This window comes from Syzygium oleosum, unplaced genomic scaffold (genome assembly GCF_021117445.2).
Source record: "Syzygium oleosum isolate NSW1041296 unplaced genomic scaffold, Sole_v2.1 Sole_v2.13, whole genome shotgun sequence".
NCBI lineage: Eukaryota > Viridiplantae > Streptophyta > Magnoliopsida > Myrtales > Myrtaceae > Syzygium > Syzygium oleosum.
The window spans coordinates 2,670,228-2,690,955 of record NW_026607497.1 but is presented as its reverse complement, the minus strand read 5'-3'; the positions used below and the strand labels follow the sequence as shown (position 1 = coordinate 2,690,955).

Genomic DNA, 20,728 nt, shown 5'->3' with positions numbered 1-20,728 from the left:
TGACCTAGATTCACTTATTCCTCGCCTCTGTATATACCAAACTCATATTTTCCAAAGTTTTAGCATTAGTAGGCCGCTTAGCTTCCGTCCAATTGGAAATCACAGGAAGAATAATATGGTAATGCGTCAAGTGGACCATTATTCTATAATTTCTTTTTTGATTGTGGAAGGCTTGATCTGAATTTTGATCGCACGTGTGATACACCTTGTGAAAGTCAAATACAGCTAGGAAAATGACTTATCACGGTCTTCTCAACTCTTCACTACTCGTAATTTTAAAATAAAAAGGAGTGTGGATTCAGTAACGCTTTAACTTCAATCGAATGTGATATACGAGATACAAACGGAAGATAGAAACCGTGCGCCCCCTAGAACGCATCTTGCGTAAGCCTAAAAAGGCGACGTCAGCGGTGTTGAGTAGACCGTAAGGTGTGCGTTTCTCTCGGCCATGGCCCGACCTCGATGTAGTGTTTCGTCCGGTCGCTGCTTGGCCGGAACAGACCTGAGGCACGTGACCGCCGCTCCGCACGGTTTCTCTTCCACTGTGAAGGCACATGGTCTGGCACCAGAATTTTGTAATAGCGGGAGAAATGAAGCAACATGCAAGCCCCTAGGCATTGACCCAGATTTTGAATAGCACCACTGTCCCCCAGTGCATTCAAGCACACCGACGCAGCCCATGTTCCTGAATTCCAAATCAAGTGATATCTTTAAGACTATCACGAGCTTGGATTCTGCAAAGTTTAGGCAAGACAGATCCAAAACGGTTCCACTCGTGACTGGCCGAAATTCTATAAAAGGCGCGGAGCAGAACATAGTACAGGCAAGGCGGAGTCGAGTTCCGGCCGAAGCTTCTTCCTCTTTCCTTGGTCAAGGTGAAGAGAGATGAGGTTGTCCAGAAGTCATGGCTTTCTTGTCACCGTGTTGCTGATCGTGTGTGGTTTGGCACTAGTCCATGGAGCCACCATTTCATGCGTTGACAGAGGCAGCCCATGCTTCCTCAAGAAGATGACTTGTCCTGATGAATGTCCCTCCACTTCACCCAGCAATTCTAAGCCCAAGGTCTGCTACGTCAACTGCAATTCCCCGATCTGCACGCCGGTGTGCAAGAGTAATGTCGCTTTCCTAGACCTCTCTCGATCCTCCGTCACTTCACATGTTGTCTCTTTTCAGCAATTGATTGATGCACATTTGTTGGTCTGATGGTTTTGCTCAGTGTTTCGTTACTCTAATGATGTTTTAGATTTGTGCACTAGTTTCAAATGTATGTGAAAAGAAGCGCGGAAATAAGTGACTGATGCATCTTGAGTCCATTGCATTGAAAGTTTCCTTTAGCACTCGCCAAGATCATTTACTTCTATTTGGTAACTTTACTATGCTTTTTGCGTTAATTGTTGCAGACAAGAAACCAAACTGCAATGCTCCTGGTGCAGCATGCTTGGACCCCAGGTTCATCGGTGGAGACGGCATCGTCTTCTACTTCCACGACAAGAGCGATGAGCATTTCAGCTTAGTCTCCGATCAGAACATTCAGATCAATGCCCGTTTCATTGGCCTCCGGCCTCTCGGCCGGCCCGAGACTACACGTGGATCCAAGCCCTTGGAGTTCTCTCAGGCTCTGAGAGCTTCTCTATCGAGGCCACCCGAGCTGCCAAATGGGAGCTGCCAAATGGGACTCTGAGATGGATCATCTAAGATTCTCTTACAATGGGAATGAACTAACCGTGCCAGAGGGATCGCGATGCCGGTCGTGGGTGGAGAGGACAAGTACAGGACTTCATCGCTCCTCTCGATCGATTGCGCAGCTTGCATCTTCTCCCCAATCATGCATCTTAATCAAATGCAGGATTCAATGGTGATGGAGTATGGTGTGGTCGTGACCTATTTTACCCTATTTGTTAGGCATTTTTATTATATAGATTTCTTCCTAGTATAGAATCCTTCCTATTGTATATCTCATAATTAGGGTTGTCATATGTCCTATATATATAACAGAATTGAGCATTGTAAATGTACAAAAAAAATATTCATTAAATACAAAAAGGAGAGTCTTTTTCTACATGGTATCAGAGCCCTAGGGTTTGATTCTTGGGGTACTGTACGTCAATCATTGACTATGGCGGTCCCACTTTCTTTCTCTATTGCGCCGTCCGACGTGCGTCTTACTCGATCTTCTTCATCGCAATTCAGTTTGCGAAGCTGATCTCATGGCCGACGAACAACCGATTGTTGCAACTGACCAAGCGGATGCTAGTGCCTCTGCTACTGCCATTCTGGCAGACCTGACCGCTGCGATGAAGCAACTTTTGACCCAGCAGGCCGTGCCATCGCGTGTTGAATCTCCTGTTGCACCGATTGCTGTCAAGCTTGATGGCAAAAATTATGGCGTATGGTCCCAGGTTGTTGAGATGTATGTCTCGGCCAAAGACAAACTGGGCTATTTGAATGGTGATTCTCCTAAGCCCCCTCCTACTGATCCATTTTTTAGACAATGGAAGATCGATGATTCTACGGTGAAAAGTTGGCTTATCAATTCTATAGACCCAGCCTTATACCAAACTTTATTCGGTTTCCTACTACCATAGCCGTATGGGATGCTGTGGCAACGACCTTTTTTGATGGATCTGACACCTCGCAAATCTATGATGTTAAGAGGCAGGTTTCTCGATTGAAGCAAGGCGGTGGACCCATCGAGAAATATTACAATGATCTTCAAGGGCTCTGGCATGAGATTGATTTCCGCCGTCCTAATCCTATGCAATGTCCGGCCGATATTCTGAGGTACAATGCCATTGTCCATGAAGATCGAGTTTATACTTTTTTGGATGGTCTCGATGACCGCCTGGATAATGTTCGTGCTGATGTTATGAAGATGGATCCATTTCCCACTATTGAGCAAGCTTATGCCTGAGTTAGGCGAGACGATATGCGCCAATCTGTCATGCTCTCCACTCCTGTCGAGGTCACCTCTGGTTCCGCCATGGTGTCACAACGGGGCAAGGGTGATCAGTTAGTGCTTTTTGCCCGGGGACCTCGCCCTAAACCTGGTATGCCAATTCAATCCGAGGGATGCTCTCACTGTGGGAATCCTAAACATACAGCAGCATCTTGTTTTAAACTGCATGGTTATCCGGACTGGTGGGATGATTTTCAGACCAAGAAGAAGAAACCAGGCTCCCAAAAGGGGCGGAATGGAGGGCAAGCCTCCTTAGTGACTAGCAGCTTGTCATTAATTCCCATGGAGCCTGAATTTGCTAATGCCGAATCTCTTGAAGGTAATTGTGGGTTTGTCTTTGCTAATGGACATGGTGATGGTCATCATGGGTGAATAATTGATTCTGGCACTACAGATCATATGACTCCGGAATCTGGTGACTTTCTTACATCTACTACACCGCGTCGAGATCATATTTACAATGCTAATGGACATAGCTTTCCTGTGACGGCTGCTGGGTGTGTGTATGTTACGCCTTCTCTCTCTCTATCTCATACCTTGCTTGTTCCTTCATTGTCTAATCGTCTGTTATCAGTTGGACAGCTTACTAGTGAGTTGAACTGTGTTGTGCTTATGTACCCTGATTTTTGCCTGTTTCAGGACATTCTCACGAAGGAGATTATTGGGCGTGGTACTAAGAGGGAGGGGCTGTATTTTGTGGATGAAATTACTTCTGGACGGACCTATCATTCTCGTGGACAGTTAGCTCAAGAGAAGGAACCTTGGTTATGGCACCGTCGGTTAGGTCACCCATCCTTTGGGTATTTACAGCATTTGTTTCCCAAGTTATTTCATGGTCTATCGAACTCTAGTTTTCAGTGTGATACATGTATTTTGGCAAAGAGCCATCGCACTTGTTTTCCTCCCAGTTTGAATATAAGTTCTACTCCTTTTTCCTTAATTCATTCTGATGTATGGGGTGCGTCTCCTATTACTACTGTGTCTGGGTTTCAATGGTTTATCATCTTTGTTGATGATTGCACACGTATGACTTGGCTATATTTGATGAAACATAAGAATGAGGCTGAAGCTATCTTTCGGACTTTCCATCGTATGATTTAGACTCAGTTTGGGGCCAAACTTCAAGTTCTCAGGTCTGATAATGGTGGCGAATACTTAAGTAAACCTCTTGCAGCTTATTTTCAAGAACATGGTTTGATACATGAAACTTCTTGCCCTCAGACTCCTCAGCAGAATTGTGTTGCTGAGTGCAAGAATCGCCATCTTCTTGAAACCACTCGAACACTCTTGGAGGGTAGCCATGTTCCCCATTGTTTTTGGGATTCTGCCGTAGTCACAGTTGCTTATTTGTTGAATCGCATGCCTTCCCGCATTCTGAGCTATCGCACGCCAATGCAAGCACTTGCTGCCCATGTGTCTCTTCCTTCGGTTCTTACATTGCCTCCTAAGGTGTTTGGGTGTGTCGCTTATGTCCATCTTCACAAAAATCAGCGGACCAAACTTGACCCTTGTGCAGTCAAATGTGTGTTTCTTGGTTATGGCCCTTCTCAGAAAGGGTATCAGTGTTATGATCTTGCCGGGAAGCGCACGTATGTCACCATGGATGTAACATTTATCGAGACGGAGTCCTATTTTCCTTCCCCCCAGTGTCCTGTTCAGGGGGAGACTAGTTGTAAAACTAGACATTGGTGGGAGGTAGGAATTACAGGAGTGACGGATGGGTGCGCACGGTCACGTGATTCTGAGGCTGGGCCACGTGATTCTAAGGCTGCTGAGGCTGAAGATTTTGAGCTACTGCCGCATGGGTCCGAACAGGTGTCAACAGATGCACAGCTGCAACAGCCCTCCTTGTCTTCGCCCTCTTCGCCCTCTTCAGTACCACTCCAAGCTCCTAAGAATGTACCTGAGGTAAGTACTTCTACTGTACTTGATTCTTTTGAAGATACTGATGTGCTTACTGGTTATAAGCTACCCGATAGGCATAATAGGGGTAAACCACGGAATCGATATTCTCTAGATGTAGAGGATCGCCGGTCTCGATACCCTATTGCAGACTATGTGTCTGCCAAGAGGCTGTCCACACCACTACAAGCCTTTGTGTTTACGATTTCCTCAGTTCAAGTTCCAAACAGGGTTGAAGAAGCCATGAAGGATCCGAAATGGCTTCAAGCGATGGAGGCAGAAATGGAGGCATTGGAGAAAAATCGAACTTGGAAACTTGTGGAACTACCAAAGGATAAAAAGCCGGTTGGATGTAGGTGGGTGTTCACAGTCAAACATAAGGCAGACAACACTATTGAGAGGTATAAGGCGCAACTGGTAGCTAAAGGGTATACACAGACTTATGGGGTGGATTATCAGGAAACATTCTCTCTAGTTGCAAAGTTAGACACTATAAGAGTGTTGTTATCTCTGGCTGAAAACTTGGACTGGCCTTTGCATCAATTTGATGTGAAAAATTCATTTCTTCATGGAGATTTAGAGGAGGAGATCTATATGGAGCTTCCACCTTGATACAGATGCGCAGATAAGCCGAACATGGGGATGTCACGCCCCGTACCCCACGAAGCATGAGCATCCCGCTTATAGGTCGAAATAGTAGCGCGATGCTCCCAGGTTACGGCACCGACCCGAAAACCCAAATCAGAGAAAACACGCCACATGCAGAAACGACGTATATGTAATAAATATACATATACACCCAGACAATTTAAAAGCAACCACGAGTGGCAAGAAAAAAAAAATTACGATTGATTAAACCCCCATATACATTATCCGTCTATAAACAAAAAGGTACATCAAAAGGCCACGAACAAAAAGGGATCGGTGACCTAGGGGTGTCAAACTAACTACCGGAGGGGTACGGTCAAAAAGTGTCGACCCTCACTCCTATGCTGATATCTAACCTACGGTACCCAGTTAGGATCAGAACCCGACGACTCCGAAGAACTCTCGAGTCGCTCTTGATCCTCCTCAGAACTCATGGCCTCCAACTCTATCTCTGGCTCAGGGTCTTGTTCTTCGTACTCGTCTACATCCATAGGCTCGGGGCTTCTGCGTCCACCTGCTCTGGAGCCGGGATCGACTATCTCCGGCTCAAAAGCTAATCCACCAAGCTCCTCGTGCTCTTCCTCTTCTTCCACAATCTCGTACTCAACCTCAGAATCAGGATTGCCCTCCATATCGACATCTACTATATCACCGTCTGGACATTGAATATCTAGCAGACCTTCTCCCACAAACGGAACGTCGGCGGACCTGATGGGACCGAACTCTACTCCAAAACGATCCCGGAAACACCAGGCTAGATACTCGTGAGTCTCAAAGTGAGCTAAGCCTACGTCTACCCATACTAAAGCATAGTGTCTATAGTACTTCTCCCCGTTCCCCACGGGGTGCAGTCGCGCCGTACGCTCTATATGGTGGGGAATCCCAAAGCGTAACGGTGCGTCGTCGAAGTTCATGGCGGGAGATCCGAAAAGTCGGTTTTACCACAACCGTGAGAAAACTCAGCAAGTAAAAACCACTAATCCTAAACTAGGCTAATGTGCACCTCCAGAGGGTAAATAAAACACATAAACAGATAAATAAACCAGTATAACAATCAATATAAGCTCACCCGGGCCCACAGCCCAATTCACTACTCTGCCCTGCAGGTTAGACTTTTGATATCAATATTAAACATATTCACTTAAATCGACCCGAAGGCCACGACCCGAAAGCCACAATTTATCTCGACCCGAAGGCCCGACCCGAAGGCCACAATTTCTCCCGACCCGAAGGCCCGACCCGAAGGCCACAATTTCTCCCGACCCGAAGGCCCGACCCGAAGGCCGCAATTTCTCCCGACCCGAAGGCCCGACCCGAAGGCCACAATTTATCTCGACCCGAAGGCCCGACCCGAAGGCCACTATTTATCTCGACCCGAAGGCCCGACCCGAAGGCCACAATTTCAATCACTTCAAACATGTACATCAATGCGTCCAATACTGATCAATCAACGTCACGAGAGATGAATACAAGCCAAGGCACTCAAGGTTAATCGCCCACACTAATATACCAAGCATACTCATTCTCGACTTAGACGCATTCAACTCATCCTCAAGACAATCAATTTACTTCCGTTCTCACCCAATCCACTCGACATTGATTCGCACCTTTATTACAATTCAATGTAATGCACCTAAGGCCCGCCTTGGGTAAATCAAACTTAGTTCTCATTCTCATTGGTACGGGGTCACAAGATAGGATTTATATAAGTCCTAAGTAACCTCTAAAAATGCCTAATTCCTTGTCATCAACCAATGACTCAACTAAGTATTCAACTTGGATAAATTGCACAAATTCGGTACTCAATGAACAGTACCAGGGGAGGACACATTTTGCCCACTAAACCACAATTAAACACCCTCATTAGGCTCTAATCTTAACCCCAATCACCCAACAACCAAATACACTTACTTAAGCTTCAAATAAGCCTAAATAATCCCCAAAATGTCCACTTCCAAGTCATTAGTACTTGAACTTAATTAGTGCCACACTTAGACAATTTTACACAATTTCGGAGCCCCATGAACAGTACCAGGAATAATTCACATTTAGGTACTAAACCACCTTTAAACCATCTCATTAGGGCCTAATCACTTACCCTAAACATCCAACCACCAAATACACCTAATTAAGCCTCAAATGAGCCTAATTAACACCTTAATTATTTAATTCCAAGCCTTGAATCATTGAATTCAATTTGTGCAAAACTTAGACAAATATGCACATTTTCGGTGCTTTGTGAACAGTACCAGAACAAGGGCTGTTTTGGGCCTTAATCCACCATTAAATCATCTCATTAGGCACTAATTAGGTCCCCTAATCACCCCACACAACATTAGGCATATCTAGACCATGATTAGGCTTAATTAACCCCCTAATTACCCTCTAAAATGCACAAATAAACTAATTAAGGGTTTAGGGGTTTATACTCGCCTAAAATCGACTCGAGGCGACGGGAGCGGGCGGTCGATTACCGACACGCGGTGAGAATCGACGGCGGCGCTCCGGTGGCAAGCCGGCGGTCACGGCGGCGCCGGTGTGATTCACGGCCATACTTCCAACCGGAACAGGGGAGCTGCTGGGCGTACGGGCTGAGGATGGTGGAGAGAGAGACGGTGAGGGTGAGGTGGTCGACGAGGGCGGCGCACGGCGGTGGACGGCGGCGCGGTGCCGGCGAGGTGAAGACCGGCGGCGTTTCTCTCTCTCTCTCTCTCGCCTGGAACAGCTGCTGTGGGGCGGACGGTCCAGAGGGTGGGGCTGGTCGACGGAGGCTGGGGCGGTGCCAGGGGGTGCTGCGCGGCGGCCTGAGGTCAGCAGCTCCGGCGGCGCGGCTGTTCCTGCGTGAACAGTGGCCGGCGGAGCAGAATGACGGAGGAGCGGTGTGAAGAGGACGATCGTGAAGGCTGGCTGGGGGAGAGAGAACGTGAGCTGAGAGGGACTGAGGAGAGAGAAGAAACAAGTCAAAAGTGGTCAAACTTGGGTGAGTGGAATCCAAGTGTCAACAATCCAAGGGTTTGGACAATTTGCCCTTGAATCCAATGGCTTAGGTTCACTCCTCTCCAATAATGCAAGGGTGAGATGGTCAAATGCCCCTAACCAAGGCTGACCAGGTCTGGTTTGGTCCACTTAACCTTAGTTAGTCCCCAAAATTTATCCAAATTTCGGAATAAATTAAAATGGCCTAGGGGCATTTTCGTAATTTTCCGATCCCGGACCGAAATTTCAATTTTTGTCCATACCGGTCCTATATGTTCATGGGAGACTTAATACGGTGTCGGATTCGCGAAATTCACTTTCTACGCCTTCGAAAATCGCCTGCGAAGTCCCGGGAATAAAATAATATTATTTTTCCAATTTTTGACGAAATTCCCGTTTTTGTCCAAAATCACTCTAAATGTACGTGGCCACTCCAAAATGACCTTGGCCGTGAAAAATAACCTCAAACGGCCTCCGAATCCCGCCCCGGTGCCCACGGGGGCAAAACCGTAATTTTCCCAATTTTTGTCGAAATTCCTATTTTCAGCCGGTCTTGTCCCAAACTTACTTGGCCACTATAAAATGACGTCCGTCCTACAAAATAGTCATAATTACCCTTGAAATTTTGATATCGGAGTTCGGCTCAATATCGCGATCAAAATAGCTCGTTTTGAAATCTTAGGATCTCTCACTAACGGGTGGCCATTTAGGTGTTACGCGTATCGACCTAAGACTGTCCGAGTCTCGATAGTCTCAAATCTCGAGAGAAGGTGAGAGATTATCACTAGTACCGGGGGTCGCGATCGTTCGGATATAATTTGGGATTTGTTTGTCAGGCGTACTTTCGGTCGTGCGGAATCACCCGCGATCCAATCGTACGTTACTAACTATATCAAATCCATTATCTTCCTAAGATCGGCCCATATTGGCTCAAGATATTCCCTCAACGTTTCTCGAAATCAGTGTCCAATCGCGATCGTCTTTCTCGGTCCACGTACCTGTTCCTATTTAGCCTTTCCCATTTGGTTAGTATCCCGTGATTGATCAAGTCCGGGCGAGACTCACTAAAATCACACGAGAATTAATATACGCTTTACTGGTTCCGATAGCGGGTCAAAATTCAGGATGTTACAACTCTTCCCCCCTTACAAAAATTTCGTCCCCGAAATTTGTACTCTAAACTTGTTCCTCGAACAACTGGGGGTGTTGACGTCGCATGGCCTCCTCGCTTTCCCATGTAGTGCCTTCCATCCCATGGTGTTCCCAGACTACCTTGACCATTGAAATCGTCTTATTCCGTAGTACTCGATCCTTCCGATCTTCAATTCTGACTGGTCTCTCCACGTACGACACCCTGTCGTCCACGTCTATTTCTTCATATCTTAGAACGTGTGTCGGGTCTGGTTCATACTTTCTCAACATCGACACGTGGAAGACATTGTGTACCTGGGACAAGTTAGGTGGCAGGGCAAGCCTATACGCCATATCGCCAATCTTTTCTAAGATCTCGAACGGTCCGACAAACCTCGGACTCAGCTTCCCTTTCTTGCCAAATCGGGATAACCCTTTCATAGGTGACACCTTGAGGAATACATGGTCTCCAACTTGGAATTCCAAATGTCGTCGTCTCCGATCGGCATAGCTCTTCTGGCGACTTTGGGCTGTCTTCAGCCTTTCTCGGATAATCTTGACGACTTCCACTGTCTGCTGGATCAACTCGGGGCCAGTAATACTCCGTTCACCTACTTCATCCCAGCACACAGGAGTCCTACATGCTCTGCTGTATAAGGCTTCAAATGGGGCCATCTGGATACTCTGCTGATAGCTGTTATTATACGCAAACTCTACCAAATGCAGGTGTTCTTCCCATTTACCTAGGAAGTCCAATACACAAGCTCTTAACATATCCTCGAGGGTCTGAATCGTCCTTTCGATTGACCGTCGCCGTGGATGGTAAGTCGATCGAACCGCACTTTTGTTCCCAAGGCCGTCTGAGACTTTTCCAAAAATTCGCCGTAAACCTCGGGTCACGATCCGATGTAATTGTTACCGGCACTCCATGCGATCTAACGATCCGTCTCACATACGAGCTTACGCATACCTTTCCAAAAAATCCTTTCGTACGCCTAAGAAATGTGCCGACTTCGTAAGTCGATCCACAATCACCCAAATGGAATCATGCCCTCTTTGGCTCCTCGGCAATCCGGTTACAAAGTCCATGGTGATGTGTTCCCATTTCCACTCGGGAATTTCCAACGGTCGCAGCAGTCCTCCAGGTTTACAGTGTTGCGCCTTTACCTGCTGACATGTCAAACACTTAGCTACATACCTGGCCACATCCGTCTTCATTCCATTCCACCAATAATATTGGCGTAGATTCTGGTACATTTTCGTACTGCCAGGGTGGATACTATAATTGCTGCGATGAGCTTCTCTTAGTATCTCTTCCTTAAGCTCAGTATCATCAGGTACACACCATCGCCCTCTAAATTTCAGGATTCCATCCTCTAATACTTGGAAATCTGGCTTCCTTGTAGCGGCATCCATTTCCACGATTTTCTGAATTTCCTGATCCGTGGACTGCAGCGCCTTAATCTTGGCCTGGATCTCCGGCTCGATTCTCAAAGTAGCCAGCAGATTTGACACATGGCCTAATTCAAATTTAAATTCTGAGTCTCGAAGCTTTTCTAATAACGTCCACTCCTTGATCATCATATGCGCCATACTTGATTTGCGACTTAGCGCATCCGCCACTCGATTCGCCTTCCCAGGGTGGTACATGATGTCGCAATCATAATCTTTCAGAAGTTCCATCCATCTACGCTGCCTCATATTTAGCTCTTTTTGCGAAAACAGATACTTGAGGCTCTGATGATCCGTATAAATCTGGAACTTTTCCCCACATAAATAATGCCTCCAGATTTTAAGTGCAAAAACAATGGCAGCCAACTCTAGGTCATGCGTCGGATAGTTCGACTCGTGTGGTCTCAACTGACGTGACGCATATGCAACTACTTTTCCATGCTGCATTAGTACACAACCGAGTCCTCTGAGTGAAGCATCACTGTAGACCTCAAATCCACCAGGTCCAGATGGAATAGTTAAGACTGGAGCTGTTGTCAGTCTGTGCTTAAGTTCCTGAAAGCTTCGTTCGCACTTGTCATCCCACTCAAACTTAACATCCTTTTTCAGTAATCGCGTTAATGGCATGGCTAGCGACGAGAATCCTTCCACGAAACGTCGATAATAACCGGCCAATCCCAAGAAACTCCTGATTTCCGTCACTGATGTCGGTCTGGGCCACTTAAGTACTGCTTCAATCTTAGTTGGATCCACGGATATTCCTTCTCCCGATACAAAATGTCCAAGGAATGCTACCTTGCTAAGCCAGAACTCGCATTTGCTGAACTTCGCATAAAGTGCGTGCTCCCTCAACGTCCGTAATACTTCAGTCAAATGCACTTCATGTTTTTCTGGACTCTTCGAGTATACTAGAATATCGTCGATGAACACAATGACGAACTGGTCCAGGAATTCCTTAAAAACTCTGTTCATCAGATCCATGAAAGCTGCAGGGGCATTCGTCAAACCGAATGGCATGACTGTAAACTCGTAATGCCCATACCTCGTCCTAAATGCAGTCTTGGGTATATCCTCCTTCCGAATTCTTAACTGATGATACCCGGTCCGTAGATCAATCTTGGAGAACACTGACGCTCCTTGCAATTGATCGAACAAGTCGTCAATTCTGGGCAGTGGATACTTATTCTTTATAGTCACCTGATTCAACTGCCGATAGTCTATACATAATCTCAACGTCCCGTCCTTTTTCCTTACAAATAGGACTGGCGCTCCCCATGGAGACGCACTAGGACGAATGAACCCTTTATCCAGCAGTTCCTGCATTTGGACTTTCAACTCCTTTAACTCCGATAGGGACATCCGATATGGGGCCTTAGAAATCGGTTCAGTACCTGGGGCCAATTCTATTACGAACTCCACTTCCCGTTCTGGCGGTAAGCCTGGCAATTCCTGAGGGAAAACCTCGGGGAAATTGCACACAATAGGGATTTCTTCCAACTTGGATTCCGCTAAGGTCGGATCCTTAACATTAACCAAATATCCCTCACAACCTTCTTCGAGCATCTCAGTTGCCTCTACTGAGGAGATCCAAGGGATTGAGGTTCCTCCTCGGTTTCCCCGAAATTCAAACCTAGGATGTCCAATCGGATTAAATTGGACCGTCCTATTGCCGCAATCCATAACGGCTTTCTGTTTCGTTAGCCAATCCATACCGATGATCACATCGAAATCATACATGGCTAACACAGCCAAATCAATCCTTTCCTCTACATTCTCAATCACGATTTTACAGTCCAAGCACCCCAATGATACTAACACCCTATCATGCAATGGGGTCGTCACACATAACATGCTTGCAAGTAATATAGGCTCCAGACCAACCAATCTAACAAACTGTTCTGAAATAAACGAATGGGTTGCCCCGGGATCAAATAACGCATAGGCAGCATGATCACAGAGAGAGATGGTACCTGTGACCACGCCTGGCGCGTCCTCCGCATCCTTACGCGTCATTGCGTATACCCGTCCTTGTGCAGGTGGTCTGCCTTGAATAGCCGGTGGGGGATTTCTGGCATGATTTCCTACTCTGGGCTGCTGATGTTGTCCTGGGGGTCCTAAAGGTCGTTGTTGGGGACAATCCTTTATCTGGTGTCCCAAACTCCCGCAACGAAAACAAGCCCCGAATTTATTTGGCGTCTGGCTGGGTTTCCCTATATTCCTTCTCGGAAGTGGAACAAACCGTCTACTGTTAGCCATCGGCTTCTTGCCAAAGCGACGATTGTCCCGATTCTGATTAAACCTTGAACCCGATGCTGCTGTCCTTTCCATCTGATCTCGCTCCATCGTTTGGGCTCGCTCATACAATTCTCTGTAATCTTTGATATTCGCAAAAAGCATCCGGGTACGAAGATCCGACTTCACCATCCCGAATCTTCGAGCTTTATCCAAATGGATTCTCAACCATCCTTGGGGCGAATCCGGGACGTCTTGTGAACTCGTCGCACCGAACTATCACATCGACCCCCGACGAAGTCTCATGAACTCCGCCATCTTCTTCTCCTGGGCACTCTCTGAGAAAAACTGTCCATAGAAATGCTCGACAAAAATTGCCCAGGTCTGTTCCATATTTTCCGGAAATACTCTATCCTTAACTGCCTTCCACCAGTCGTGCGCATTATCTTGCAGCTGGTAAGTCGCCAACGAAATCTTTTCTGTCTCAGTACATCCTAACAAGTCGAATGCTTTCTCTAACTCCTCCACCCAACGTGGGGCGGTTTCTGGGTCACCTCTGCCCGTGAACTTGGGCGGTTTCAGCTTAAGAAACTGTTCCACCAACTGGTGTATTGGTCTAGCTGCTACCATTGGTTGAGCCTGAGCTTGCCGGGCTTGGGCTTGATTCCCATTGATGGCAGCGGCTGCTGCAGCCTCAGCAATGACTGTTGCTCTATCTTGGGCCTGTCTACCCATGACATTCCCTATTTCTCTTAGGGTTTCAATCACTTGTTCCATTCTGGGGTCTACTGCAGCTCCAGCATTGACTCCAGGGTTTCCTGCCGCTCTAACACCCGTCTCGAGGTCTTCTACAGCTCTCACTCGAGCACGACCTCCACCTCTAGTTCCTCTTCCTGTGCCCCTCCTTGGGACTCTTCTCACACTTCCTCCTTCGCTGCTCATCCTTCCAAATCTGAGTGCTCAACTACCTAATATAATTCCGTCCAGGAATTAGAGACCTAAACCAAACAATCCGGTCTAAGTCCTAGGCAGGTATCAATACAAAAACAATGAAACACTCAGCATGCAGCTAGCATAACGGCACATAATTTTCACCCAAGAATTCGCACATTTACCTTGGATCCTGCCGCACCTGCATAATACTGGTTCAAATAACCACCACAACATTCAAACACAAACAATCTGGAGGTACACTTAGCACACTAGGTCACCCTATGGCTACCCATGGTCACTCCTCCTTATCACTCCAGGGCTTGACCAGAATGGACCGAGCTGTCCTTGCTCTGATACCACTTCGAACGGGGATGTCACGCCCCGTACCCCACGAAGCATGAGCATCCCGCTTATAGGTCGAAATAGTAGCGCGACGCTCCCAGGTTACGGCACCGACCCGAAAACCCAAATCAGAGAAAACACGCCACATGCAGAAACGACGTATATGTAATAAATATACATATACACCCAGACAATTTAAAAGCAACCACGAGTGGCAAGAAAAAAAAATTACGATTGATTAAACCCCCATATACATTATCCGTCTATAAACAAAAAGGTACATCAAAAGGCCACGAACAAAAAGGGATCGGTGACCTAGGGGTGTCAAACTAACTACCGGAGGGGTACGGTCAAAAAGTGTCGACCCTCACTCCTATGCTGATATCTAACCTACGGTACCCAGTCAGGATCAGAACCCGACGACTCAAAGAACTCTCGAGTCGCTCTTGATCCTCCTCGAAACTCATGGCCTCCAACTCTATCTCCGGCTCGGGGTCTTGTTCTTCGTACTCGTCTACGTCCATAGGCTCGGGGGCTTCGCGTCCACCGCTCCGGAGCCGGATCGACTATCTCCGGCTCAAAAGCTAATCCACCAAGCTCCTCGTGCTCTTCCTCTTCTTCCACAATCTCGTACTCAACCTCGTAATCGGGATTGCCCTCCATATCGACATCTACTATATCACCGTCTGGACATTGAATATCTAGCGGACCCTCTCCCACAAACGGAACGTCGGCGGACTGATGGGACCGAACTCTACTCCAAAACGATCCCGAAACACCGGGCTAGATACTCGTGAGTCTCAAAGTGAGCTAAGCCTACGTCTACCCATACTAAAGCATAGTGTCTATAGTACTTCTCCCGCCCCACGGGGTGCACTGGCGCCGTACGCTCTATATGGTGGGGAATCCCAAAGCGTAACGGTGCGTCGTCGAAGTTCATGGCGGGAGATCTGAAAAGTCGGTTTTACCACAACCGTGAGAAAACTCAGCAAGTAAAAACCACTAATCCTAAACTAGGCTAATGTGCACCTCCAGAGGGTAAATAAAACACATAAACAGATAAATAAACCAGTATAACAATCAATATAAGCTCACCCGGGCCCACAGCCCAATTCACTACTCTGCCCTGCAGGTTAGACTTTTGATATCAATATTAAACATATTCACTTAAATCGACCCGAAGGCCACGACCCGAAGGCCACAATTTATCTCGACCCGAAGGCCCGACCCGAAGGCCACAATTTCTCCCGACCCGAAGGCCCGACCCGAAGGCCACAATTTCTCCCGACCCGAAGGCCCGACCCGAAGGCCGCAATTTCTCCCGACCCGAAGGCCCGACCCGAAGGCCACAATTTATCTCGACCCGAAGGCCCGACCCGAAGGCCACTATTTATCTCGACCCGAAGGCCCGACCCGAAGGCCACAATTTCAATCACTTCAAACATGTACATCAATGCGTCCAATACTGATCAATCAACGTCACGAGAGATGAATACAAGCCAAGGCACTCAAGGTTAATCGCCCACACTAATATACCAAGCATACTCATTCTCGACTTAGACGCATTCAACTCATCCTCAAGACAATCAATTTACTTCCGTTCTCACCCAATCCACTCGACATTGATTCGCACCTTTATTACAATTCAATGTAATGCACCTAAGGCCCGCCTTGGGTAAATCAAACTTAGTCCTCATTCTCATTGGTACGGGGTCACAAGATAGGATTTATATAAGTCTTAAGTAACCTCTAAAAATGCCTAATTCCTTGTCATCAACCAATGACTCAACTAAGTATTCAACTTGGATAAATTGCACAAATTCGGTACTCAATGAACAGTACCAGGGGAGGACACATTTTGCCCACTAAACCACAATTAAACACCCTCATTAGGCTCTAATCTTAACCCCAATCACCCAACAACCAAATACACTTACTTAAGCTTCAAATAAGCCTAAATAATCCCCAAAATGTCCACTTCCAAGTCATTAGTACTTGAACTTAATTAGTGCCATACTTAGACAATTTTACACAATTTCGGAGCCCCATGAACAGTACCAGGAATAATTCACATTTAGGTACTAAACCACCTTTAAACCATCTCATTAGGGCCTAATCACTTACCCTAAACATCCAACCACCAAATACACCTAATTAAGCCTCAAATGAGCCTAATTAACACCTTAATTATTTAATTCCAAGCCTTGAATCATTGAATTCAATTTGTGCAAAACTTAGACAAATATGCACATTTTCGGTGCTTTGTGAACAGTACCAGAACAAGGGCTGTTTTGGGCCTTAATCCACCATTAAATCATCTCATTAGGCACTAATTAGGTCCCCTAATCACCCCACACAACATTAGGCATATCTAGACCATGATTAGGCTTAATTAACCCCCTAATTACCCTCTAAAATGCACAAATAAACTAATTAAGGGTTTAGGGGTTTATACTCGCCTAAAATCGACTCGAGGCGACGGGAGCGGGCGGTCGATTACCGACACGCGGTGAGAATCGACGGCGGCGCTCCGGTGGCAAGCCGGCGGTCACGGCGGCGCCGGTGTGATTCACGGCCATCACTCCAACCGAGACGGGGAGGCTGGCTGGGCGTACGGGCCGAGGATGGTGGAGAGAGAGACGGTGAGGGTGAGGTGGTCGACGAGGCGGCGCACGGCGGTGGACGGCGGCGCGGTGCCGGCGAGGTGAAGACCGGCGGCGTTTCTCTCTCTCTCTCTCTCGCCTGGAACAGCTGCTGTGGGGCGGACGGTCCAGAGGGTGGGGCTGGTCGACGGAGGCCAAAGGTGCCGGGGTCTTGGCACGGCGCCGAGGTCGCAGCCGGCTCCGTAGGCGCTGCTCTGGCGTGAACAGTGGCGGCGGAGCGGAGTGTAATGACGGAGGAGCGGTGTGAAGAGGGACGATCGTGAAGGCTGGCTGGGGAGAGAGAACGTGAGCTGAGAGGGACTGAGGAGAGAGAAGAAACAAGTCAAAAGTGGTCAAACTTGGGTGAGTGGAATCCAAGTGTCAACAATCCAAGGGTTTGGACAATTTGCCCTTGAATCCAATGGCTTAGGTTCACTCCTCTCCAATAATGCAAGGGTGAGATGGTCAAATGCCCCTAACCAAGGCTGACCAGGTCTGGTTTGGTCCACTTAACCTTAGTTAGTCCCCAAAATTTATCCAAATTTCGGAATAAATTAAAATGGCCTAGGGGCATTTTCGTAATTTTCCGATCCCGGACCGAAATTTCAATTTTTGTCCATACCGGTCCTATATGTTCATGGGAGACTTAATACGGTGTCGGATTCGCGAAATTCACTTTCTACGCCTTCGAAAATCGCCTGCGAAGTCCCGGGAATAAAATAATATTATTTTTCCAATTTTTGACGAAATTCCCGTTTTTGTCCAAAATCACTCTAAATGTACGTGGCCACTCCAAAATGACCTTGGCCGCGAAAAATAACCTCAAACGGCCTCCGAATCCCGCCCCGGTGCCCACGGGGGCAAAACCGTAATTTTCCCAATTTTTGTCGAAATTCCTATTTTCAGCCGGTCTTGTCCCAAACTTACTTGGCCACTATAAAATGACGTCCGTCCTACAAAATAGTCATAATTACCCTTGAAATTTTGATATCGGAGTTCGGCTCAATATCGCGATCAAAATAGCTCGTTTTGAAATCTTAGGATCTCTCACTAACGGGTGGCCATTTAGGTGTTACGCGTATCGACCTAAGACTGTCCGAGTCTCGATAGTCTCAAATCTCGAGAGAAGGTGAGAGATTATCACTAGTACCGGGGGTCGCGATCGTTCGGATATAATTTGGGATTTGTTTGTCAGGCGTACTTTCGGTCGTGCGGAATCACCCGCGATCCAATCGTACGTTACTAACTATATCAAATCCATTATCTTCCTAAGATCGGCCCATATTGGCTCAAGATATTCCCTCAACGTTTCTCGAAATCAGTGTCCAATCGCGATCGTCTTTCTCGGTCCACGTACCTGTTCCTATTTAGCCTTTCCCATTTGGTTAGTATCCCGTGATTGATCAAGTCCGGGCGAGACTCACTAAAATCACACGAGAATTAATATACGCTTTACTGGTTCCGATAGCGGGTCAAAATTCAGGATGTTACAGTTTGTAAGCTGGAAAGATCATTGTATGGGTTGAAGCAGTCCCCTCGTGCATGGTTTGGTCGCTTTAGCTCAGCTATGAAAGGGTATGGATACTTCCAAAGTAACTCAGATCATACTTTGTTCTTAAAAGGTGCTCAAGGAAGAATGACAGCTCTTATCATATATGTAGACGACATGATTATTACAGGCAATGATAGTGCAGAGATTATGAGACTGCAGGAATTATTATCTAGGGAGTTTGAGATGAAGAACTTGGGAGGTCAGGCCTGGGAATCGAGGTTGCTAGGTCGAAGGAAGGGATTTACTTGTCTCAGCGGAAATATGTTCTTGATCTTTTGACCAAAGTTGGCATGCTAGATTGCAAGCCTGCAGACACTCCTATGGTACAAAACTGTAAGCTTGGAGAGTACCCTGATCAAACGCCTACTAATAAAGAGAAATACCAAAGGTTAATAGGTCGATTGATTTACTTATCACATACACGTCCTAATATTGCTCATGCAATAAGTGTGGTGAGTCAGTTCATGCATGCACCTAGTGAGGATCATATGAGTGCTGTGTGGCGCATCATTCGATATTTGAAGTCAACCCCAGGAATGGGGTTGCTATTTGCAAAGAATGGCCACCTTGAAATAGAAGGTTACACAGATGCATATTGGGCTGGAAGTGTGACAGACAAGAGGTCTACATCAGGGTATCTTACATTTGTGGGAGGCAACCTTGTTACATGGAGAAGTAAGAAACAAAAGGTTGTAGCTCGGTCTAGTGCAGAAGCTGAATTCAGAGATGTAGCAAAGGGGTTATGCGAACTTCCATGGCTTCGGAAGCTGCTAACTGAGCTCGGGTATACACCAGGTTTGGAAATCAAATTGTTTTGTGATAATAAAGCAGCCATAAACATTGCTCATAATCCAGTTCAGCATGATAGAACCAAACATGTGGAGATTGACAGACATTTCATCAAAGAGAATTTGGAGGCAAAAGTGATCCAGTTACCATTTGTCAAGTCTGAAGACCAGTTAGCTGATATATTGACAAAGGCTCTGTCAAGTAGAGAATTTCATTGCTCACTTATCAAGTTGGGTATCAAAGACATCTTTGCACCTACTTGAGGGGGAGTGTGGTCGTGAGCTATTTTAGCCTATTTGTTAGACATTTTTATTATATAGATTTCTTCCTAGTATAGAATCCTTCCTATTGTATATCTCCTAATTAGGGTTGTCATATGTCCTATATATATATAACAAGATTGAGCATTGTAAATGTACAAAAAAAATATTCATTGAATACAAAAAGGAGAGTCTTTTTCTACATATGGTACTCTGGACTGCACAGGGGGTGCTACTAGTGGGAATGGCATTGTGTGCAGGAGATAATTGTCAAATACTTTGAGGTTGGTTGGTCAAGAAATCAATTAAGAAAAGTTTTAATAAGCTTAGGGAATAATAAGGTGGTTTCTTGTTGCTCCTGCCAAAATTTCGTTGTTTCTTATGTAGTTCCAGTATTCTTCTGAATCCAACAAGAGTTTGAATTTCAGCGTGCCAGTGATTATAGCGAGAAATCTTACTCATTGAGATCGTGGATGTCATTTGATACATGAGTTTCATTTGTTTTAACCCTTAATACAAGAGCAAATCTTGCATGTGTTCAATACACATGAGCTCACTCTATTTGGAATCGTGCAAATTCCATGTGGAGTTTTTTAATATTTAATGATTAAGATGAAGTGAGCTCACATGATCTAAGCGACACAAGAATTATTCTATATAAACTTTAAGGACATGATCTAGCAAGAGGGCTTTAGCAAGAATTATGTGGCTATGACGGTTCATTCTATAGTTGCACGCACAAGCGTCTGTATAGCTAGAACCATTTTCATTGATATTATAGCTTATATAGGACTAACACCAATGTGTAACCTTCTAGAGGTTTTCAAGACAAAATATCGCGAGGAATTATCCAAGATGACAGCATGAAAACTTCCAAGGACCTTTCTTGAGTACACTAGAACCTTCTTGATGG

The 20,728-nt window shown here is 46.2% G+C and overlaps 1 pseudogene; it reads left to right on the top strand.

Moving 5' to 3' along the window:
* Positions 1 to 463: 463 nt before the first annotated feature.
* On the top strand, positions 464 to 20,082 carry LOC115687710 (uncharacterized; annotated as a pseudogene).
* Positions 20,083 to 20,728: the final 646 nt, after the last annotated feature.